Source organism: Triticum dicoccoides, chromosome 7A (assembly GCF_002162155.2).
Source record: "Triticum dicoccoides isolate Atlit2015 ecotype Zavitan chromosome 7A, WEW_v2.0, whole genome shotgun sequence".
Lineage (NCBI taxonomy): Eukaryota > Viridiplantae > Streptophyta > Magnoliopsida > Poales > Poaceae > Triticum > Triticum dicoccoides.
The window spans coordinates 573,104,910-573,130,999 of NC_041392.1; positions in this window are offsets into that span (position 1 = coordinate 573,104,910).

Genomic DNA, 26,090 nt, shown 5'->3' on the forward strand with positions numbered 1-26,090 from the left:
CACTGTTTAGATATGATCCTAGAGAAAATATAGTTGAAAGTTGAAAGTAGCAATTATGCGGACAGTAGAAAGCGTATGTCCTTAATGCACCGCTCAGTGTGCTGAGCCCCAAACGTCGTCTGTGGATGTTGCGAACATCGGACATACACGTTTTGATAACTATGTGATAGTTCAGTTAAACGGTTTAGAGTTGAGGCACCAAAGACGTTTTTCGAAACGTCGCGAAACATATGAGATGTTTCGAGGGCTGAAATTGGGATTTCAGGCTCGTGCCCACATCAAGAGGTATAAGACCTCCGACGATTATCTTAACCTGCAAACTAAGGGAGAAAAGCTCAATCGTTGAGCTTGCGCTCAGATTGTCTGAGTGCAACAATCACTTGAATCGAGTGGGAGTTGATCTTCCAGATGAGATAGTGATGTTTCCCCAAAGTCATTGCCACCAAGCTGCTAGAGCTTCATGATGAACTATAACATATCAGGGATAGATATGATGATCCTTGAAATATTCGCGATGTTTGACACCGCGAAAGTAGAAATCAAGAAGGAGCATCAATTGTTGATGGTTGGTGAAACCACTAGTTTCAAGAAGGGCAAGGGAACAAAGGGATACTTCATGAAACGGCAATTCAGCTGCTGCTCTAGTGAAGAAACCCAAAGGTTGAACCCAAACCCAAGACTAAGTGCTTCTGTAATAAAGGGAACAGCCACTGGAGGGGAATTACCCTAGATACTTGGTAGATGAGAAGGCTGGCAAGGTCGATAGAAGTATATTGGATATACATTATGTTAATGTGTACTTTACTAGTACTCCTAGTAGCACCAGGGTATAAGATACCGGTTCGGTTGCTAAGTGTTAGTAACTCGAAATAAAAGAGCTACGGAATAAACGGAGACTAGCTAAAGGTGAGCTGACGATATGTGTTGGAAGTGTTTCCAAGTTTGATGTGATCAAACATCGCACGCTCCCTCTACCATCAAGATTATTATTAAACCTGAATAATTGTCATTGTGTGTTTGCGTTGAGCATAGACATGATTGGATTATGTCTATTGCAATACGGTTATTTATTTAAAGAGAATAATGGTTACTCTATTTATTTGAATAATACCTTCAATGGTCTTGCACCTAAAGGAATGGTTTATTGAATCTCGATCGTAGTGATACACATTTTCATGCCAAAAGATATAAGATAGTAATGATAGTACCACTTACTTGTGGCACTACCATGTAAGTCACAATGGTATAAAACGCATGAAGAAGCTCCATGTTGATGGATCTTTGGACTCACTCGTTTTTGAAAAGTTTGAGACATGCGAACCATGTCTATTGGTGTATATGCATGAAGAAACTCCATGCAGATGGATCGTTTGGAGTCACTTGATTTTGAATCACTTGAGATATGCAAATCATACCACATAGGCAAGATGACTGAAAAACCTCGGTTTCAGTAAAATGGAACAAGATAGCAACTTGTTGGAAGCAACACATTTTTTGATGTGTGCAGTCCAATGAGTGCTGAGGCATGCAGTGAATATCGTTATGTTCTTACTTCACAGATGATTCGAGTAGATGTTGAGAATATTTTCTTGATGAAACACAAGTCTGAATTATTGAATGGTTCAAGTAATTTCATAGTGAAGTAGAAGATCATTATGACAAGAGGATAAAATGTCTAGGATATGATCATAGAGATGAATATCTGAGTTACGAGTTTTGGCACGCAATTAAGACATTGTGGAAATTGTTTCACAATTAATACCACCTGGAACACCATAGTTTGATGGTGTGTCCAAACATCATAGTTGCATCCTATTGGATATGGTGCATACCATGATGTCTCTTATCGAATTACCACTATTGTTCATGGGTTAGGCATTAGAGACAACCACATTCACTTTAAATAGGGCACCACGTAATTCCGTTGAGATGACACCGTATGAATTATGGTTTAGAGAAACCTAAGTTGTCGTTTCTTAAAGGTTTGGGGCTACGACGCTTATGTGAAAAAGTTTCAGGATTGATAAGCTCGAACCCAAAGCGGATAAAATACATCTTCATAGGACACCTAAAACAGTTGGGTATACCTCCTAATTCAGATCCGAAAGCAATATGGATTGTTTCTTGAATCGGATCCTTTCTCGAGGAAAAGTTTCTCTCGAAAGAATTGAGTGGGAGGATGGTGGAGACTTGATATGGTTATTGAACCATCACTTCAACCAGTGTGTATCAGGGCACAGGAAGTTGTTCATGTGGCACCTACACCAATTGAAGTAGAAGCTTATGATAGTGATCATGAAGTTTCGGATCAAGTCACTGCCGTACCTCGTAGGGTGACAAGGATACGTACTACTTCAGAGTGGTACGGTAATCCTGTCTTGAAGGTCATGTTGCTAGACAACAATGAACCTACGAGCTATGGAGAAGCGATGGTGGGCCCAAATTCCGACAAATGGTTAAGAAGCCATAGAATCCGAGATAGGATCCATGTATCAGAACAAAGCATGGACTTTGGTGGACTTGCCCGATGATCGGCAAGCCATTGAGATAAATGGATCTTTAAGAAGAAGACGGACGTGGACGGTAATGTCACCGTCTATGAAGCTCGACTTGTGGCGAAGAGTTTTTCACAAGTTCAAGGAGTTGACTACGATGAGATTTTCTCATCCGTAGCGATGCTTAAGTCCGTCGGAATCATGTTAGCATTAGCTGCATTTATGAAATCTGGCAGATGGATGTCAAAACGAGTTTCCTTACCAGTTTCGTAAGGAAAGGTTGTATGTAATACAATCAGAAAGGTTTTGTCGATCCTAAGGATGCTAAAAGGTATGCTAGCTCCAGCAATCCTTCCATGGACTGGAGTAAGCATCTCGGAGTTGGAATGTATGCTTTGATGAGATGATCAAAGATTTTGGTGTATACAAAGTTTATGAGAAACTTGTATTTCCAAAGAAGTGAGTGGGAGCACTATAGAATTTCTGATAAGTATATGTTGTAAACATATTGTTGATCAGAAATGATGTAGAATTTCTGGAAAGCATATAGGGTTATTTGAAAGGTGTTTTTCAATCAAAAACCTGGATTAAGCTACTTGAACATTGAGCATCAAGATCTATAAGGATAGATCAAAATGCTTAATAATACTTTCAAATGAGCACATACCTTGACATGATCTTGAAGGTGTTCAAGATGGATCAGTCAAATAAGAAGTTCTTGCCTGAGTTGTAAGGTACGAAGTTAAGACTTAAAGCTCGACCACGGCAGAATAGGGAGAAAGGACGAAGGTCATCCCCTATGCTTAAGACATAGGCTCTACAGTATGCCATGCTGAGTACCGCACCTGAAGTGTGCCTTGCCATGAGTCAGTCAAGGGGTACAAGAGTGATCCAAGAATGGATCACAGGACAGCGGTCAAAGTTATCCTTAGTAACTAGTGGACTAAGGAATTTTCTCGATTATGGAGGTGGTAAAAGAGTTCGTCGTAAAGGGTTACGTCGATGCAAGCTTGACACCTATCCGGATAGCTCTAAGTAGAGATACCGGATACGTATAATGGAGCAACAATTTAGAATAGCTCCAAGTAGAACAGTTATTTGGAATAGCTCCAAATAGAGCGTGGTAGCTGCATCTAGGAGATGACATAGAGATTTGTAAAGCACACACGGATCTGAAAGGTTCAGACCCGTTGACTATAACCTCTCTCACAAGCATAACATGATCAAACCCAGAACTCTTGGGTGTTAGTCACATGGGGATGTGACCTTGAGTGTTAATCACATATCGATGTAAACTGGATTATTGACTCTAGTGCAAGTGGGAGACTGTTGGAAATATGCCCTAGAGGCAATAATAAATATGTTATTATTATATTTCTTTGTTCATGATAATAGTCTTTTATTCATGCTATAACTGTATTATCCGGAAATCGTAATACACGTGTGAATACATAGACAACACCATGTCCCTAGTAAGCCTCTAGTTGACTAGCTCGTTGATCAATAGATGGTTACGGTTTCCTGACCATGGACATTGGATGTCATTGATAACGGGATCACATCATTAGGAGAATGATGTGATGGACAAGACCCAATCCTAAGCCTAGCATAGAGATCGTGTAGTTCGTATGCTGAAGCTTTTCTAATGTCAAGTATCTTTTCCTTAGACCATGAGATTGTGCAACTCCCGGATACCGTAGGAATGCTTTGGGTGTACCAAACGTCACAAGGTAATTGGGTGGCTATAAAGGTGCATTACAGGTATCTCCGAAAGTGTCTGTTGGGTTGGCACGAATCGAGACTGGGATTTGTCACTCCGTGTAAACGGAGAGGTATCTCGGGGCCCACTCGGTAGGACATCATCATAATGTGCACAATGTGACCAAGGGGTTGATCACGGGATGATGTGTTACGGAACGAGTAAAGAGACTTGCCGGTAACAAGATTGAACAAGGTATCGGTATACCGACGATCGAATCTCGGGCAAGTACAATACCGCTAGACAAAGGGAATTGTATACAGGATCGATTGAGTCCTTGACATCGTGGTTCATCCGATGAGATCATCGTGGAACATGTGGGAGCCAACATGGGTATCCAGATCCCGCTGTTGGTTATTGACCGGAGAACGTCTCGGTCATGTCTGCATGTCTCCCGAACCCGTAGGGTCTACACACTTAAGGTTCGGTGACGCTAGGGTTATAAAGGAAGATTGTATGTGGTTACCGAATGTTGTTCGGAGTCCCGGATGAGATCCCGGACGTCACGAGGAGTTCCGGAATGGTCCGGAGGTAAAGATTTATATATGGAAAGTTGTTGTTCGGGTTCCGGAAAAAGTTCGGGTTTTTTTGGTATTGTACCGGGAAGCTTCCAGAAGGTTCCGGAGGATTCCGGAGGGGTCCGGAGGTCCGGAAATTGTTCCACCACGTCCAATACAGTAGCATGGGCTGTAAGGGGCGCCCTAGCCTTTATGGGCCAAGGGAACCAGCCCCCCAAGGCCCATGCGCATGGGAAAGGGGAAACCCTAAAGGGGGAGGCCTCCACTTGACTTGGGAGGCACTCCTCCCCCCTTGGCCGCACCCCTTGGGGTGGGAAACCCTAAAGGGGGCGCAGCCCCCCCTTCCCCCTATATATAGTTGAGGTTTGGGGCTGTCATACACACGAGAACCTGTCCCTCTTGGTGCAGCCCTACCTCTCTCCCTACTCCTCCTCTCCCGCGGTGCTTGGCGAAGCCCTGCAGGATTGCCACGCTCCTCCATCACCACCACGCCGTTGTGCTGCTGCTGGATGGAGTCTTCCTCAACCTCTCCCTCTCTCCTTGCTGGATCAAGGCGTGGGAGACGTCACCGGGCTGTACGTGTGTTGAACGCGGAGGTGCCGTCCGTTCGGCACTAGGATCTCCGGTGATTTGAATCACGACGAGTACGACTCCTTCAACCCCGTTCTCTTGAACGCTTCCGCTTAGCAATCTACAAGGGTATGTAGATGCACTCTCTTTTCCCCTCGTTGCTAGTTTCTCCATAGACAGATCTTGGTGACACATAGGAAAATTTTGAATTTCTGCTACGTTCCCCAACACTAACAATGCAGCCGAATATGAGGCTTTACTCCACGGTCTTCGGATGGCTAAAGAGATGAATTTGAGCCGGGTTAAGTGCTTCGGCGATTCAGATATAGTGGCTCAGCAAGTGTCTGGCACTTGGGATTCTAAGGACCCACTCATGGCTGCATATCGGCGAGAGGTGGACACAGTGGTTGGTCACTTTAAAGGTTATCAGGTGGACCATATAGACCGGCGGAAGAATGAAGCGGCGAACGCTTTAAGTCGTCTTGGTTCCCAACGTAAACCGGTTCCGCCCAATGTCTTTCTTGATGTGTTGCACAATCCGTCAGTCAAAATACCAACCGAAGAAGATTTGGCTGTTCCTGATCCGGAGGCTCAATTGGTGGCAGCTTTGCATGCCATACCGGATTGGACGATCCCATATCTGGATTACATGAACCGAGGCGAGTTACCAGCTGAGGAAACGTTGGCTCGACAGATAATCCGGCGTTCCAAGTCCATGACCATACTCAACGGGGAGTTACATCATTACAGTGTTTCAGGAGCGATTCAACGATGCGTTTCTCCTCAAGAAGGTTGTGAGATTTTGCGAGAAATTCATGAAGGGGATTGCGGTCATCATGCCGGTTCAAAGTCGTTGGTTGCTAAAGCTTTTCGCCATGGTTTTTACTGGTTGACGGCGCATGCTGATGCGGAGGATTTAGTCAAAAATGTGATGGGTGTCAAAAGTTTGCCCGCCGTGCGCATGTTCCGGCTCAAGAGTTGCGGATGATTCCAATTACGTGGCCGTTTGCTACTTGGGGGCTAGATATGGTTGGACCCTTCAAGCGCTCCAAGGACAAGAAGACCCATCTGTTAGTAGCAGTTGATAAATTCACTAAATGGGTAGAGGCAGAGCCAGTCAGCAAGTGTGATGCAGCCACAACGGTTCAATTCATCAAAAAGGTGATATTCCGGTTTGGCTTTCCACATGGCATTATAACAGATAATGGCACTAACTTGTCAAAAGGAGAGATGGAAGAATTCTGTCAACGTGAGCACATCCAGCTTGATCTAGCATCAGTGGCTCACCCCCAATCTGATGGTCAAGCGGAAAGGGCAAATCAAGAAATTCTGCGGGGTATCAAACCAAGGCTTATGGTTCCCTTAAAGCGGACGCCGGGTTGTTGGGTCGAGGAGCTACCTTCTGTGTTATGGAGCATCAACACCACACCTAATAGGTCTACGGGCTACACGCCTTTCTTCATGGTTTATGGAGCAGAGGCGGTTCTTCCTAGTGACATCCGTCACGATTCGCCCCGTGTGGCAGCTTATGTTGAAGCTGATAATGAGAAGGCACGTCAGGATTCTCTGGACCTGTTGGATGAAGAGCGGGATCTTGTAGCAGCGCGTTCGGCGATTTATCAACAAGATCTTCGACGTTATCATAGCCGTCAGGTTAAAACTAGAACCTTTCAAGAAGGTGATTTGGTGCTCCGGCTCATCCAGGATCAGACTGATATGCATAAGTTATCCCCCCCTTGGGAAGGACCCTTTGTGGTCAGCAAAAATCTGCACAACGGATCCTACTACCTCATTGATGTTCGAGAGCATGAAGACTCACGTCAATCAGAGGAGGAGACAAAGCGGCCATGGAACATAGCTCTCCTTCGGCATTACTATACTTGAAGCCATAGGCCTTTTCACCTGTACATATTTATGACAGTGTATATACCATATAATAAACCGGAGCCTCCATTATAAGCGGGGTATCTGTTCTTTCTTATATCATATGTGTGCTTTTACAAGTTAACGGGCAAAGCGGAGTCTTTTTTAAACCGGATTTAGCAACTGCATAAAGATAAAGAAAATCACTAGGGGGCTTGGTCATGTTTGAACCACAACTACACCTCTTGATAGGCATTTCAGCCACACAAGGAAAAATTTGTGGAGCCAAAGAGAGTATTGTACACTATACAAACTCAAACATAGGCACATGCTGAGCATCGCTCACAAAGTTACTTGGGGGCTCTTTTTTGCAAAGCAACAAAGAGTTTGAAAGGACCCTCGTAATTGGCTATCAAGCCACAGCTTGGAAGCCTGGTGTATTCACCTGAAACCCCGGGTTAACCTGCCTTCATCAAGTAAGCCACTCCTATCCAGGTAATCCTGGCATGACCCATCGAATGTTTGACAAGTCAATCTTATACAGACCCTGAACTTGTCATAGTTAAAATGGTGATTGGTTAATTGGAGGCCCATCTTAAAAGGCTTTGTTAAATGGTTTAACTCAGAGGCCTGGCAGCCCATGAAAAGCCTCGATTTGGAGCCTGGCAGCTCGTAAAAAGCCTCGCATATTTTCCTATTTGAATTTTGTTTGTTGACAATCATAAGTATTTTTTGATAAACCGGCATCCTTGATCCGGCTTGCTTTCCAACCACCAGCTGTTGGCTCATGATCAGTTATAAACCGGTGGTCACTGACCCGGTATGGTTTGACTAAATCACCAGTGTTATGAAGAAAATCCGGTAGGTATACCGGTCCGCTTTAATAGATAGACCAGCATTATGAAGATGAGATTATCAAACGTATCGGGTTGGTGTTAAACACCTTTGCTGTATACACGTTTGCTCACTCAATGAGGTATGTTCTGTACATTATTTTTTGTACAAACACTTGATTATTCAGCTCAAGTACTATATACTTCTTGGATATTATGACATGTTTAGCGGTAAAGCTAGACACTTTTAAGTTTTTGGTACCCAGGAAGGCAAGTCATCATAGACTATGCATAAAATATATCCTGAAGGGCGGCACAGATTGTCACAAAGGGCTATGAAGCATGCTCGATGGCATGGCAGATAAACAAAGTTTCAGCTATCCTATTACATGAAGCTTTAAAGCGGCTCAACAGTGCCATTGTTTTTCACAGTAGCCATATAAACCGGCGACCGGATCAGGATTCTTCATTACGACGGTTTGACGGTTGCAGATCAGTTGGTGTACGCACTTCTTCATCCCTCCCCAGCCGCTGGAAATCAGCCGTTGACCAATCGATTCCGGTTAAGGCTTGGAATACTGCTTCTTCATGGATAAGATCAGAAGGGTTAATATCAGGGGCATAAGTGTGCTTACGAATTGGAGGCACAAGTTCTTCGACTTCATGGATCTCGGCCAGCTGTCTTTTCCCTTCTGCATCATAAAATGGTTGAAAATGGGACAAATCGGTGTCTTCAGCTAATTTGCTGGCCGCTGGCCGCATCTGTTTGGTCAACCGCCGAAGATCATCATTGCCAAAGTTTGAACCATCTTCTTTAATGCCTGGATACCCTTTAATGATATCCTCTGCTTCAAGATCTGGAATCCAGGCCTTGGCTTGAATAAGGGCAGTTAATGCTCCGGCTCTTGCAGCGGCTCTTTTCAACTCGGCAATACGCGCCGGTAACATGCCCAACTTCTCAAGGGTTTCCTTAATCAACGTTGGCGCCGGTTTGTTATACGCTGCTGTACTAATGGCTCGCTGAGATCCAGAGTATAGCTGCTCAACCAATGTGTATGCCGCTTTGAGCTTCATCCGCATATCTGCACCAAGATGAGTGATCCAAGTTCCTGCCAAAGATTTTTTTCAACATCATGGTCAGTTTTAAGATTCATTTACTGATGCAACATACATAAGCAGATACTTACCAAAGATAGCAGAGGTCATAGCGTTGATTTGGTGCTTCAAACTGGCTAGTTCTTCAGCCACCGGTTTTAGGGCTTCCTCAGCATCTACGGCTCTTTTGGTCAAACCGGCTTTTTTGGTTTCCCATGTAGCACGATCTTGATTGAAGGATTCTTTCAATTTTTCCATTCCGGCCAGGGCCTGGGTCAGCTCCTCTTTGGCTTTTGCAACTTCGACTTGTTGCGACTTCACATTTTCTTGCAAGTCCGAGTTTTTGGCATCTTTGCTTCTCAGTTCAGCCTGCAACATTGAAGGTATCTTCAACAAAACAACATATATATATGCACTAAGTATAAAGCATATAACAAGTTATCCACTTCACACTTGGGGGCTGATGCTTATTTGCTCTCAAATACTACCTTCTATGCAAGTCTCCAGAACAATGCAAGCATTATCCTTGACACTTGGGGGCTAATGTACGTTTGTTCTAAACTGGCGGTGTGGAATAAAAACCGGATTAACTTGCCAAGTTAAACCGGTCTTTGGGGGCTATGCTACAGAATGTTATCTAATTTTTCAAACATGAGTTTTATCTATGATTGAAGACACGCCTTGGCAAGGATTAATGATGGGATGCTTAAAGTGTTACAAAGACCCGGTTTATGATTGACAATCATAAAACAGCTCTTGGGGGCTACTTGGAATAGTATTTTAGCTATAAATCAATGTGCAAGGGAGAAGGATTTACCTCATATTGTTCTTTCATCAAATTCACCAAACCGGCTTCATAATCCCGGTTTGAGTGCAGACGGTTCAACAAGCCAGAATGAAGCTCATCAGCGTTAAGATGAGCATAGTTTGATAAGTCGCTGCTCCATTTACCCTTATCCCTGGCAATTTGCTCTTCTTTGGCACTATGTTGAGCCAAAATGACGGGATGACCAGGAGAACTGTGGCCTGCTCCAGTAATAATAACGCCATCGCCTTGGCCTTCAGGATTTTGGGCGGATGATGATGGAATTTCAGTGTCTTTCATTGGATTAGCCCGGTTTGGTTCTGCCGGTTCAGCATCAGGGGCGGCAGGCTCAACATCTGTGGGTTCGTCAGTATGTTAGCCGTCAAGGGCCGGATCATCAAAAGTTGTTTCAGGATGGAGGCCTTCCGGTTCACCTGTTTGCTCTGGTTCAACTCCTGGTTCTTCTTCTTCAGCAATAGGGTCTTCTGGCGGATTGGTGACCCGAGCTTTCTTGCTGGGTCTGGCTTTGGCCCTGCAAACAGAATAAAAAGGGTTAACATCTTGTCCAAAAGATGTAGGGCGCATTGAAAGGAAAGGTTTTTCGTAACTCACCCAGCCACAATTTTCAAAGGGGGGAGTCGAGTTGCTGTCGATTCACCAGAAGAGGAAGGAGGTGTCACCTGATAATTTGAATCAGACGGATTAAGAGGTTGTCTGAAATAACCTGCCTTGGGGTAAGAATGGTCAGAAGTAGGAGAGACCTCAGACCGACGCTTCCGAATCGGAGTATCAGGTAAACCGGTAGAGGTGACCTGTTGGCCACTGTGCCGAGTTGTCCGGCGAGCCTCATGCTATTGAGTCTTCAAAATAAATGTTGGATCCAAGTGAGCAAGAGGATGAGAAAAGCTTACTTTCTGGATTGTTTGGCGAGTTTTTTGTGTTGGCATAGAGTCTGAACCAGAGGAAAGGGTAATTACCTCTACGTCCTCAGCCTGACTAGCTTCGGCCTCCTCCTGAGGAAGATCATTGTTAACAATATGCATAATAAGAGAGCCAAGTGAGTCAAGTTCTACCTCAGCTTCTGGGTCATCAGTATCATCATCAAGTTCCATAGAAATCCGGTCAGTCGTTTTCCGCTTTGATGTCCGTTTTACGGCTTTGGTCTTCGGGCGGGTTGGTTTGGCCACTTTATCTCCATTTGGTTTTGCCGCTTTCTCTATGGATTTTCGTTTCCAGAAAGGGTCATCACCCTATACATATAAAGAAGAAGGGTTACAACTTGTATAAGTCAAAGATATTAGAGATGAAGAGGAAGTGTAATGCTTACAGCAGGCGGTTTGTTCTTGGTGTAGAAGGGATTCAGACTGGTTTGACTACAGACCAGTTCCGATTCATTCAGAATTTTCTTTACCCCTTCAGTAACTTCTTCCTCAGATAATTGGATGTTGCAGTGGCGTTGAGGATCGTCAACCTCACCGGTATATTCGCACATTAAACCAGGACGCTGGCTTAGCGGCAAGATACTCCAGGATATCCAACAGCGTACAAAATCCACACCTGTTAAACCATTTGCCATAAAAGCCCGGAGCTTGGCGATTTGAGGAGCGTATTTTGCCCTTTCCGAGGAGCTCAGGCATTGTGGCATTGGGTGAGTATTGGATAATCTATGATCTCGGAAGCCGGGGAGGGGATTCTCATCTTCAGGCGAAGTGTCTTTGCAATAGAAGAACCATGTTTGGTTCCATTCCTTTGGATGGCTATGGTGTTTGGCATGAGGAAATTCCATTTCTTTCCGCTTTTGAATCGAGACACCACCAAGCTCTGTATTCGGGCCATTCACAAACTCTGTACGCTGGTTTAAGTGAAAGAAATACCGGAACAATTCTGCAGTTGGTTCTTCCTGTAAATTGGCTTCACAGAAGACTTGGAAATTGCATAAGTTGGAGACTAAATTGGGACCAATATCTTGTGGATGCAGTTGGAAGCTGGCAAGCACATCTCGATAAAATTTTGACCCTGGCGGTTTGAAACCACGGCCTATATGGTCAACAAAGATTACCACTTCGCCTTGTCTTGGGGTTGAAGGATTCTCAGTTCCTGGGGCTCGCCATTCGATCTCAATTTTCTTAGACAGAGAGCCGATGCTAACCATCTCATCCAGTTGAGCCTCAGTAACCCGGGAACGAGCCCAGTTGCAGGTAGTGAATTGTTTGGCCATTGCAAGCGAACAAACTGAAAATGAAAGGCCGGTTTATAAATTATGCATGATCATACACAAGAGACAAGGGAGTAAGAAACATACTGATATAATAAATGGTACAACCCAGAGACTAGTATAATGAGAAAGAAGGTAATGCTAGCGCAAGATTGATCAGACACTGTTAAACTGGAGCGTAATTATGAAGGTAACATGCTCTTCTGGTTTATCAGAGGGCTAATGGCATAGACTATTTATCCAATGTCAAATCGCTTATATTGGTGCGAGGAGAAACAGATCTCACAGTGTTATATAAAACTTTTGGATCTAGAGATAAGACAGAAAAGCAAAAATAATTGGATCTTGAAGGGGTGCAGAACTGAAGCATTTTTTGACAGACATATCAGTTTTTTGCGCATAAAGATTTGTGATGATCATGGTAGGTTAGCTATGGTAAGAGATGTATCAAGCATGAAGTGTCCATCTATTAAAGGAAGAACATGGAAGAATAGCATTGATGAACTTCGGAAGAACTACGAGGAATATCGAAACCCTAGAACAGATCTATGGTGAAAAAAGCAGAGAACTTACCAGAGCTAGTGAGGAAGCGGAAGGGCGCCGCAGTTCTCTGGTGCGTTCAGGGCGATGCAGCGGCCGAGGTCGGAGCAGAAACGACGGTCGACGGTGGTGGCGGAGTTCCAGAGGCTGAGCGGCGCGAGGAAGACGATGCGAAGAGGCACGGGGGGAAACGGTGAAAATGACCCCTCGGTCCTATTTATAAGGCGAAGTGAAAAATGGCAAGTGCGGGAATTGAGGAGTCCAAAAAATGGATAAGTTAATAAAGGTGTCGCCTCGATAACTGGATATATATTAAATGAAGGAAATCTCCGATATCAACGGATGGATGATGTCAGGACAGTTTATCGTAATTTTGAAGTATGACGTCATGTCGGTTTACAAGATCAAAAATGAAGACAAGAGAGAAGATTTTTTCTAAAGTGTGGAAGATTGACATGAACAAGTTCAAACCAATCTGGGGCCTAATGTTGGGGATATTACTAACTGGAGGTAAACCGGCCTTATGTAGCCGGGTTGACTCTTTGAAGATTAGACGCCCATGAAGATGTAAAGATGCTAGCGCTTTACGGAGGGCCCAAAGGCGAGTTATAATATGTAAATGTAAACCGGCCTAGTCATGTAACTTGTATAGTAAGATAGAAAGAGAGAGGCCGAACCGGATACGTTTATAAACCGGCTTCGGGACTCTGTAGCCCGGCGGGCGTCAACCTATGTATATAAAGGGACGACCCGACCGCGGTTTAGGGACAGAACAACAACAACTCGAAAGCCAGACAAAGCGGATTCGCTCCCTGGCCTTCGAAACCCTAGCAATACCAATCACAACTAGACGTAGGCTTTTACCTTCATCGAAGGGGCCAAACTAGTATAAACTCCCGTGTCCCCTTGTCCGGTTTAACCCCTTTAAGCTAACCCGTTGCGATGGCTCCACAACTAAGTCCTTTCACAAGGACATCTGCCGTGACAAATCCACAACAGAACTCGTGGCACAGATCTGACCAAGAAGAAATGGAATCCGCCGGCAAGTGCATCAACCAAGACATGACATTGGGTTTCAGGGCTAACGGGAAGTAATTGGCAAGCACCTTGTCATCACGAGCTCCATCGACTTGCACTGCGATGGTGTAGATGCTGAGGAACTCTGACGGGTGGGTCTTGCCGTCATACTTCTCACCGACGTCGGGCTTGAACGTGCAGTGGGACGACCACTGGAACTGCCGCAGCTCATGGGTAAAGGCTGGGCAACCCACCTCGTAAGGTAGGCCGCCGGAGCCTCCCGGTGCTGGGTGGTCCATAGCGGGCCCCGCCCGCCTGTCTGACTGGTGGCGCGTATCACGCCGACGCTCGATGGTGGTTCGAGCGTCTTCATGGGCTCATTCCTGAAGAACCTGGCGTTGATCGCGGCGGGTTCGTGGGTCGGACGACGCTATGAAAATGTCATCACAAGCGTCATCACGACGGACCGACATCCGCGGTGGCTGGCATGGAGGAGGAGAGTGCACCATGGCCGCGGCGCCTCCGGCCCCTCCACCGCCAGCATGCAGTGGCTCGATGGAGCGCCAGCCCGAGGGCCCCACCAGCCGTGGCTCGTCTTTGTTGGCGACACCGACGAGGCTCCGGATAGTGGCTCTCCACTCGTCGAGCTTCTCCGCGGCGGGGGGGGGGGGAGTTGAGGAGCAGCTGCACGCGCACCAAGGCTTTTACTGGCATGGGCGATGGTGAAAGCTACGTGGACCGTGGCGCGCTTCGACTTCTAACCACGTTAGAAGGAGCTCTGTCACGGCCTAGCGGCTGTGCGCCATCCTCGCCAGCACTTCGGTGGGCGTGCTGGCCTCCTTCGTCCCGCGGATGATGCACATGACTCTTCCCACGGCGGTGTCCAGGGTCACCGGCGTGGTGGCGCTGCTCGTCACGCACAACCTGGGAAGAGCGCGATGTGGGCGCCAGAGTGGGCGTCTTGGAGGTCGCCGCGCCGCCCGCAGGTCGTACGACGACGCCCCCGGAGGGTCCCCCGCCGTCTGCGGGGCCCCCCCAGCTCAGTCTCTAGATTTGGCGGCGTTTGGCCCGTTGCCTTGCGCACGAACGATGTCGCTCGCCAGGCTCTAACTGCCAGAGCGATGTTGGTGCTCGTGGGTCGCGCCTCGGGTTCTGTCCGCGATCGGCCCGCTGCTCGCCCGCATCGGTATGGGGCATTCAGCTCCCGATGAACCGACCGCCATGGCTGCCTTCTTCTTGGGAGCCATGGCGACGAAGAACTGCTAGGCTAACTGCTAGACTAGATTCTCACAACTGCGACCCCCTACCTGGCACGCCAAAGATGTCGGTGGGAAATGACACCTATGGGATCACAAGAATCCCTACTACGGTTGCCGGGGCGCGGGGTCGTGAGAGGAGCAGGATTAGCAGTCAGCACGAGGATCATTTACCCAGGTTCGGGCTGCGAGGATGCGTAAAACTCTAGTCCTGCTTTGGTGGATGTATTCAGTGTTCTTGGGCTTTCGAACTAGCTACGGTGGCTGTGTAGTTCAGAAGAGCCGAATCCCCCTCCAGTACGCCATGGGCATCCTTTTATAGTCGAAAGGGGCTGCCATAGTGGCACACAGGAGGTGGAAAGGCCTACAGTACTACGAGCTTATCGCCAGTATTACAGGACAAGACGCATTTAATGCATCGCTTAGGTGTCCCTTAGCTTTATCGGGGACGGGAACGAGGCCCGTCCTATCCGTCGCCGCTCCTCCTCGCTTCGACATGCACCCAAGCTAGCGATGCATGCAGTGCCATGTAGACAGGCAGGCAGCTGAGGTGGCGTGGTGGTAGGGCCTTCAGAAAGGTCCACACACCGCCACGCAGGTGCCTGCTGATTTGGCCTGGAAGCTGCATGTTGCCACGCAGGTGCCTGCCCAGCTGGTTGGGCTGGCAGCTGCATGCGAACGGCGGCGGTAGTCTTGGCTGGTATGGGTCTGGCAGTGGCCCTGCTGATGCCCCCGGCAAGGGTCTCTGCCGTGGCGTTCCATCATCCTCGGCAAGGGTCTTGCCGGGGGCCTTGCTGTCATCCCCGACAAGGGTCTTGCCCGGGGCCTTGTGGACTTCCTTGGCTAGGATCCCGTCGAGGGCCGCCGTCTCCTGGTCCTCATCTGATCTTGAGTATTCTCTGTCTTCACAAATATCTGCATACCACCATGGAGGTGCCTCTTGAGCCCTGGCCCAACGTGGTTGATGGTGTTGGAAACCGTGGGCTCAAGGGTGGTGCGCTCCGCTAGCATTGGGCGAGCTGCCGCGACAAGGGTCTTGTCGGGGCCGCTGAGGCTGCCCCGGCAAGAGTCTTGCCGGGGTAATCTGCTTCATCCCTCTGCTCTTTGTGCTCTCGGCCTTGGCGTTGTCTTGTTTTCCTTGGTGCTTCGGCTTCTCTCCGGCTTCCCTCCTCTGCCCCGCTAAGTGTGGCCGCGGCGCATGGCTCTGACTGCCCGCGCACAAGTAAATGGGTCAAAAGGAGAGCCCCTACTTTTGTACACCAACAAGTGGGTTGCGGGAGAGTGGACCACTTTAGATAGATGGGGGAAGGTGATGAATATGTTGGTGAAGATGATGGAGGTGTTGGTGTAGATCGTTGTCGCGATGATGGCCCCGACGTCGTTCCGGCGCCACCGGGAGAGAGGGGGAGAGGGCCCCCTTCTTCTTCTTCTTCCTTGACCTTCTCCCTAGATGGGAGAAGGGTTTCCCCTATGGTCCATGGCCTCCATGGCGGCGGAGGGGCGAGAGCCCCTCTGAGATTGGATCTGTCTCTCTGTCTCTCTCTGTTTCTGCATTTCAGATTCTGGCCTTTCACCATTTCTTATATTCCCGGAGATCTGTAACTCCGATTGGGCTGAAATTTTAACATGATTTCTATCCGGATATTGGCTTTCTTGCCGCGAAAGAAGGGCACCAACTGCCTTATGGGGTGGCCACGAGGGCCCAGGGTGCGCCTGACCCCCTGGGGCGCGCCGCTTGCCTCGTGGCCCCCTCGGGCATCGTCTCATGTTGATTCTTCTTCCAAAAAATCACATATATTCCAAAAAAATCTCTGTCAGTTTTATCCCGTTTGGACTTTGCTTGATATGGGTTTTCTGTGAAACAAAAAACATGCAACAAACAGGAACTGGCACTGGGCACTGGATCAATATGTTAGTCCCAAAAATAGTATAAAAAGTTGCCAAAAGTATATAAAAGTTGTAGAATATTGGCATGGAACAATCAAAAATTATAGATACGATGGAGACGTATCACTCCCACTCACTTTCTTGTAAATATAGGCTTCTCCAAAAGTCTGTATAAAACCATGTGCTTTGATCACACTATCAAAGTGTATATTCCAACTCCAAGAGGCTTGCACGGGTCCATAAATAGATCGCTGGAGCTTGCACACTTTGTTAGCACCTTTTGGACTGACAAAACCTTCTGGTTGCATCATATACAACTCTTCTTTAAGATATCCATTAAGGAATGCAGTTTTGACATCCATTTGCCAAATTTCATAATCATAAAATGCGGAAATTGCTAACATGAATAGGACAGACTTAAGCATCACTACAGGTGAGAAGGTCTCATCGTAGTCAACTCCTTGAACTTGTCGAAAACCTTCCGCAACAAGTCGAGCTTTGTAAATAGTAACATTATCGTCAGCGTCAGTCTTCTTCTTGAAGATCCATTTATTCTCAATTGCTTGCCGATCATCGGGCAAGTCAACCAAAGTCCATACTTTGTTCTCATACATGGATTCCATCACAGATTTCATGGCCTCAAGCCATTTCACGGAATCTGGGCTCATCATCGCTTCCTCATAGTTCGTAGGTTCGTCATGGTCAAGTAACATGACTTCTAGAACAGGATTACTGTACCACTCTGGTGCGGATCTTACTTTGGTTGACCAATGAGGTTCGGTAGTAACTTGATCAGAAGTTTCATGATCATCATCATTAGCTTTCTCACTAATTGGTGTAGGAATCACTGGAACTGATTTTTGTGATGAACTACTTACCAATAAGGGAGAAGGTACAATTACCTCATCAAGTTCTACTTTCCTCCCACTCACTTCTTTCGAGAGAAACTCCTTCTGTAGAAAGGATCCATTCTTAGCAATGAATATCTTACCTTCGGATCTGTGATAGAAGGTGTACCCAACAGTCTCCTTTGGGTATCCTATGAAGTCAAATTTCTCTGATTTGGGTTCGAGCTTATCAGGTTGAAGATTTTTCACATAAGCATCGCAGGCCCAAACTTTAAGAAATGACAACTTGGGTTTCTTGCCAAACCACAGTTCATATGGCGTCGTCTCAACGGATTTCGATGGTGCCCTATTTAACGTGAATGCAACCGTCTCTAAAGCATAACCCCAAAACGATAGCGGTAAATCAGTAAGAGACTTCATAGATCGCACCATATCTAATAAAGTGCGGTTACGGCATTCAGACACAGCATTACGCTGTGGTGTTCCAGGTGGCGTGAGTTGCGAAACTATTCCACATTGTTTCAAATGAAGACCAAACTCATAACTCAAATATTCACCTCCATGATCAGATCATAGAAACTTTATTTTCTTGTTACGATGATTTTCCACTGCACTCTGAAATTCTTTGAATTTCTCAAATGTTTCAGACTTATGTTTCATTAAGTAGATATACCCATATCTGCTCAAATCATCCGTGAAGGTCAGAAAATAACGATACCCGTCGCGAGCATCAACACTCATCAGACCGCATACATCAGTATGTATAATTTCCAATAAGTCTATTGCTCGCTCCATTGTTCCGGAGAACGGAGTCTTAGTCATCTTTCCCATGAGGCATGGTTCGCAAGTGTCAAGTGATTCATAATCAAGTGATTCCAAAAGCCCATCATCATGGAGTTTCTTCATGGGCTTTACACCAATATGACCTAAACGGCAGTGTGATACGTATCCAACGTATCTATAATTTTTTATTGTTCCATGCTATTATATTATCAACCTTGGATGTTTTATATGCATTTATATGATATTTTCTATGATTTTTTCGACTAACCTATTAACCTAGAGCCCAGTGCCAATTTCAGTTTTTTCCTTGTTTTTGAGTTTTACAGAAAAGGAATACCAAACGGAGTCCAATTGACGTGCCAATTTTTGATGATTTTTTATGGACCAAAAGAAGACCCCGGAGTAAAAGAGTTGGGCCAGAAGAGTCCCGGGCCGTCCACGAGGGTGGGGGCGCGCCCACCCCCCGGGCGCGTGGGCTACCTCGTGGACGACTCGGGCACCTCCTTGACGTGAGACCGACGCCAAAAATTCCTATAAATACAGAAACCTCCAAAAAATAACCTAGATCGGGAGTTCTGCCGCCAAAAGCCTCCGTAGCCACTGAAAACCAATCTAGACCCGTTCCGGCACCCTGCCGGAGGGGGGAATACCTCTCCGATGGCCATCTTCCTCATCCCGGCACTCTCCGTGACGAGGAGGGAGTAGTTCACCCTCAGGGCTGAGGGTATGTACTAGTAGCTATGTGTTTGATCTCTCTCTCTCTCTCTCTCTCTCTCTCTCGTGTTCTTAAGGTGGTACGATCTTGATGTATCGCGAGCTTTGCTATTATAGTTGGATCTTATGATGTTTCTTCCCCTCTACTTTCTTGTGATGAATTGAGTTTTCCCTTTGAAGTTATCTTATCGGATTGAGTCTTTAAGGATTTGAGAACACTTGATGTATGTCTTGCATGTGCTTATATGTGGTGACAATGGGATATCAGGTGATCCACTTGATGTATGTTTTGGTGATCAACTTGCGAGTTCCCTTGTGAACTTACGCATAGGGGTTGGCACACGTTTTTGTCTTGACTCTCCGATAGAAACTTTGGGGCACTCTTTGAAGTTCTTTGTGTTGGTTGAATAGATGAATCTGAGATTGTGTGATGCATATCGTATAATCATACCCACGGATACTTGAGGTGACATTGGAGTATCTAGGTGACATTAGGGTTTTGGTTGATTTGTGTCTTAAGGTGTTATTCTAGTATGAACTCTTGAATAGATCGATCAAAAAGAATAACTTTGAGGTGGTTTCGTACCCTACAATAATCTCTTCGTTTGTTCTCCGCTATTAGTGACTTTGGAGTGACTCTTTGTTGCATGTTGAGGGATAGTTATATGATCCAATTATGTTATTATTGTTGAGAGAACTTGCACTAGTGAAAGTATGAACCCTAGGCCTTGTTTCAATGCATTGCAATACCGTTTGTGCTCACTTTTACCACTTGCTACCTTGCTATTTTTATATTTCCAGGTTACAAAAACATATATCTACCATCCATATTGCACTTTGCCAAACTAGTGCACCTATACAATTTACCATTGTATTGGGTGTGTTGGGGACACAAGAGACTCTTTGTTATTTGGTTGCAGGGTTGTTTGAGAGAGACCATCTTCGTCCTACGCCTCCCACGGATTGATAAACCTTAGGTCATCCACTTGAGGGAAATTTGCTACTGTCCTACAAACCTCTGCACTTGGAGGCCCAACAACGTCTACAAGAAGAAGGATGTGTAGTAGACATCAAGCTCTTTTCTAGCGTCGTTGCCTGGGAGGTTAGCGCTTGAAGGTATATCTTTAAATCTTGCAATCGAATCTTTTTGTTTCTTGTTTTATCACTAGTTTAGTTTATAAAAGAAAACTACATAAAAATGGAATTGAGGGTACCTCATATGCTTCATCTTTTTAATATCTTTCATGAAAATAAGGATTCCGATAATTGTGCCAAAGTGTTAGAAGAAGAATGCATTATAATGTTTGGCACTAAATCTTTGAATGATGAGCATGATTCCAATGTTATTAGTATGAACTCTTTGAATATCCATAGTACTAATGATGATTGCACTAGTCATGATGAAAATGTCTCTTATAAGCATGTCAACTTTTGTGGAATACATAGAGCTTGCAAGCACACACCAAATAGGGAAGATAGATTTTGCAAGAGGCATAAGTATTTGGAAACTAAATGGTTGCAAGAAAGGCTAGATGATTGTGCTGAAAGATTCAATATTTATCGCCATCCTTGTGAACTTTGCAATGAACGTGGTCATTTAAAGCTCCAATGCTATTTGTTTCATGATCAAATCGTGTCCAAAAATTGTGATAACTTGACTACCCTTGAGCATGATAAAGAACTTAGTCTTCTTTTGGGGTATGAAGAAATGAAACGTATAACTGAGGGTATTCCAAAATTCAATCTTGATAGATTTCTTGATTTCGATCTAGAAGAAATTTTTATGTATTGTGCGGTGAACTGCATTGAAAATCCTTATATTGCCAATTACATAAAGACAAGAAAACAAATAGAAGATGAAGAGAATACTAATGAAAGGGAAGAGACTTCCCAATATTCTCCTATTATTTCTTATGATGAATCAGGGAATGATGAGGAGCCTTCTATTCAACCAATCTCATTAATAAGGATCTCCAAAAAGAGGGATAAACCCATACTTAATGTGAAGAAGAAAAAGAAAAGATGGAGAAGTAAAGGTAAAGAGGTATCCCTCCCAAATGATGTTGCTCCTATTACTCATTGTGATGATGATAGTTGTTATACTATTGGTGCTATCCATACTATCAATGATGAGAGTGATTATGCTTATGATATGAAAAGGCCCAAGCTTGGGGATGCTATGTTTGATGAGAATGACATGTTTGAGAATGTATTTGCTGCAATTAATGTTTGTCCCAAGCTGGGTTGATATGCAAATTTATTATGATGATAGCATGCCTCCTATTTATGATGCTTATATTAATGAAAGTGGGTTTGGAAGAGTGTCAACTTTAGGAAGTAATGATCCCACTATTTTGGAGGGTGTTGAATCTTATTGTGAAAATTATGAAAGTGGATTTGTAGAGGTCATGACTTTATTTAGTAATGATTCCATTATCTTGGGAGAGGTTTCAATTGATTATGATTAGAACAAAGTTGCTACTTATGATGATTATTGTGATAACACATATGCTATAAAAAGTAGTGATGATTATATTAAAACTTGTCATGATTATGATTACCCTTTTTCTGAACATTACTCTTTTAATGTGGAAACAATTTATAGTATTCGAGTTTCTTATGATATTCCCACTATTCCGAATGAGAAGAATCTTGCTTATGTGGAGAGTAGTAAATTTTCTATGCTTGTAGATCATGAAAAGAATGCTTTATGTGATGGTCATATTGTTGAATTTATTCATGATGCTACTTAAAATTATTATGAGGGAGGAACATATGCTTGTAGGAATTGCAATAATATCAAGTTTCCTCTCTATGTGTTGAAAATCTTGAAGTTATCCTTGTTTTACCTTCCTATGCAAGTTGATTCTTGTCCCCACAAGTTTTTGCTCACAAAATCCCTATGCATAGGAATTGGGTTAGACTTAAATGTGCCAATCATATTCTTCATGATGCTCTCTTTATGTTACAATTCTTATCTTTTATTTGAGCATCATTGAAATCATCATGCCTAGCTAGGGGCGTTAAACGATAGTGCTTGTTGGGAGACAACCCAATTTTATTTTTGTTACTTGCTTTTTGTTCCTGTTTAGTAATAAATAATTCATCTAGTCTCTGTTTATATGTGGTTTTATTCTTTTACTTAGTGTTTGTGCCAAGTAGAACCTTTGGGAAGACTTGGGTGAAGTCTTTGTGATCTTGCTGTAAAAAACAGAAACTTTAGCGCTCACGAGATTAGCTGCCATTTTTTACTGGAGAGTGCTATTAAGTTGATTCTTTTTGAAGATGATTAATAGGAAAATTCCTCAGGTCCACCAATTTAGTTGATAATTTTATGATTTCCAGAAGTATACGTTTGATACAGATTACTACAGACTGTTCTGTTTTTCACAGATTATGCTTTCTATGTGTTATTTGCTTACTTTGATGAATCTATGAGTAGTATCGGAGGGTATGAACCATAGAGAAGTTGGAATACAGTAGATATTACACCAATATGAATTTATAATGAGTTCACAACAGTACCAAAAGTGGTGATTTATTTTCTTATACTAACGGAGCTTATGAGTTTTCTGTTAAGTTTTGTGTTGTGAAGTTTTCAAGTTTTGGGTAAAGATTCGATGGACTATGGAATAAGGAGTGGCAAGAGCCTAAGCTTGGGGATTACCAATGCACCCCAAGGTAATATTCAAGGATAACCAAGAGCCCGAGCTTGGGGATGCCCCGGAAGGCATCCCCTCGTTCGTCTTCGTTCATCGGTAACTTTACTTGGAGCTATATTTTTAATCACCACATGATATGTGTTTTGCTTGGAGCGTCATTTTATTTTCTTTTGTTTTGCTTGATGTTTGAATAAAATACCAAGATATGAAATTATTAAATGTTAGAGAGTCTTCACATAGTTGCATAATTATTCGACTACTCATTGATCTTCACTTATATCTTTTGGAGTAGTTTATCATTTGCTCCAGTGCTTCACTTATATCTTTCTAGAGCACGCTGGTGGTTTTATTTTATAGAAATAGATGAACTCTCATGATTCACTTATATTATTTTGAGAGTCCTAAACAACATGGTAATTTGCTTTGGTTATGAAATTAGTCCTAATATGATAGGCATTCAAGATGGGTATAATAAAAACTTTCATATAAAGTGCATTGAATACTATGTGAAGTTTGATTCCTTATGATTGTTTTGAGATATGAGGATGGTAATATTAGATTCATGCTAGTGATTAGTTGTGAATTTGAGAGATACTTGTGTTAAAGTTTGTGATTCCCGTAGCATGCACGTATGGTGAACCGTTATGTGATGAAGTCGGAGCATGATTTATTTATGGATTGTCTTCCTTATGAGTGGCGGTCGGGGACAAGCGATGGTATTTTCCTACCAATCTATCCCCCTAGGAGCATGCGCATAGTACTTAGTTTCGATAACTAATAGATTTTTGCAATAAGTATGTGAGTTCTTTATGACTAATGTTGAGTCCATGGATTATACGCACTCTCACCCTTCCACCATTGCTAGCCTCTGTAATACCGCACACCTTTCACCGGTATCATACACCCACCATATACCTTCCTCAAAACAGCCACCATACCTACCTATTATGGCATTTCCATAGCCATTCCGAGATATATTGCCATGCAACTTTCCACCGTTCCGTTTATTATGACACGCTCCATCATTGTCATATTGCTTTGCATGATCATGTAGTTGACATCATATTTGTGGCAAAGCCACCGTTCATAATTCTTTCATACATGTCACTCATGAGTCATTGCACATCCCGGTACACCGCCGGAGGCATTCACATAGAGTCATATTTTGTTCTAAGTATCGAATTGTAATTCTTGAGTTGTAACTAAATAAAAGTGTGATGATCATAATTATTAGAGCATTGTCCCATGTGAGGAAAGGATGATGGAGACTATGATTCCCACACAAGTCAGGATGAGACTCCGGACGAAAAAAAGAGAAAAAGAGGCCATAAAAAAAGAGAAGGCCAAAAAAACAAAAAAACAAAAAAAATGAGAGAAAAAGAGAGAAGGGACAATGTTACTATCCTTTTACCACACTTGTGCTTCAAAGTAGCACCATGATATTCATGATAGAGAGTCTCCTATGTTGTCACTTTCATATACTAGTGGGAATCTTTCATTATAGAACTTGGCCTGTATATTCCAATGATGGGCTTCCTCAAAATGCCCTAGGTCTTCATGAGTAAGCGAGTTGGATGCACACCCACTTAGTTTCTTTTTGAGCTTTCATACACTTATAGCTATAGTGCATCTGTTGCATGGCAATCCCTACTCACTCACATTGATATCTATTGATGGGCATATCCATAGCCCGTTGATACGCCTAGTTGATGTGAGACTATCTTCTCCTTTTTGTCTTCTCCACAACCACCATTCTATTCCACCTATAGTGCTATGTCCAAGGCTCACGCTCATGTATTGCGTGAAGATTGAAAAAGTTTGAGAACATCAAAAGTATGAAACAATTGCTTGGCTTGTCATCGGTGTTGTGCATGATTTAAATATTTTGTGCGATGAAGATAGACCATAGCCAGACTATATGATTCTGTAGGGATAGCTTTCTTTGGCCATGTTATTTTGAGAAGACATGATTACTTTGTTAGTATGCTTGAAGTACTATTATTTTTATGTCAATATTAAACTTTTGTCTTGAATCTTATGGATCTGAATATTCTTGCCACAATAAAAAAAATTACATGGATAAATATGTTAGGTAGCATTCCACATCAAAAATTCTATTTTTATCATTTACCTACTCGAGGACGAGCAGGAATTAAGCTTGGGGATGCTTGATACGTCATAGATTGCACCATATCTAATAAAGTGCGGTTATGACGTTCAGACACACCATTACGCTGTGGTGTTCCAGGTGGCGTGAGTTGCGAAACTATTCCACATTGTTTCAAATGAAGACCAAACTCATAACTCAAATATTCACCTCCATGATCAGATTGTAGAAACTTTATTTTCTTGTTACGATGATTTTCCACTGCACTCTAAAAGTCTTTGAACTTCAAATGTTCCAGACTTATGTTTCATTAAGTAGATATACCCATATCTGCTCAAATCATTTGTGAAGGTCAGAAAATAACGATACCCGTTGTGAGCATCAACACTCATCGGACTGCATACATCAGTATGTATTATTTCCAATAAGTCTATTGCTCGCTCCATTGTTCTGGAGAACAGAGTCTTAGTCATCTTTCCCATGAGGCATGGTTCGCAAGTGTCAAGTGATTCCAAAAGCCCATCAGCATGGAGTTTCTTCATGGGCTTTACACCAATATGACCTAAACGGCAGTGTGATACGTATCCAACGTATCTATAATTTTTGATTGTTCCATGCTATTATATTATCAACCTTGGATGTTTTATATGCATTTATATGCTATTTTCTATGATTTTTTGGACTAACCTATTAACCTAGAGCCAAGTGCCAGTTTCTGTTTTTTCCTTGTTTTTGAGTTTTATAGAAAAGGAATGCCAAACAGAGTCCAATTGACATGCCAATTTTTGACAATTTTTTATGGACCAAAAGAAGACCCCGGAGTAAAAGAGTTGGGCCAGAAGAGTCCCGGGCCGTCCACGAGGGTGGGGGCGTGCCCACCCCCCCGGGCGCGTGGGCTACCTCGTGGACGACTCGGGCACCTCCTTGACGTGAGACCGACGCCAAAAATTCCTATAAATACAGAAACCTCCAGAAAATAACCTAGATCGGGAGTTCTGCCGCCAGAAGCCTCCGTTGCCACCGAAAACCAATATAGACCCGTTCTGACACCCTGCCGGAGGGGGGCATCCCTCTCCGGTGGCCATTTTCATCATCCCGACGCTCTCCATGATGAGGAGGGAGT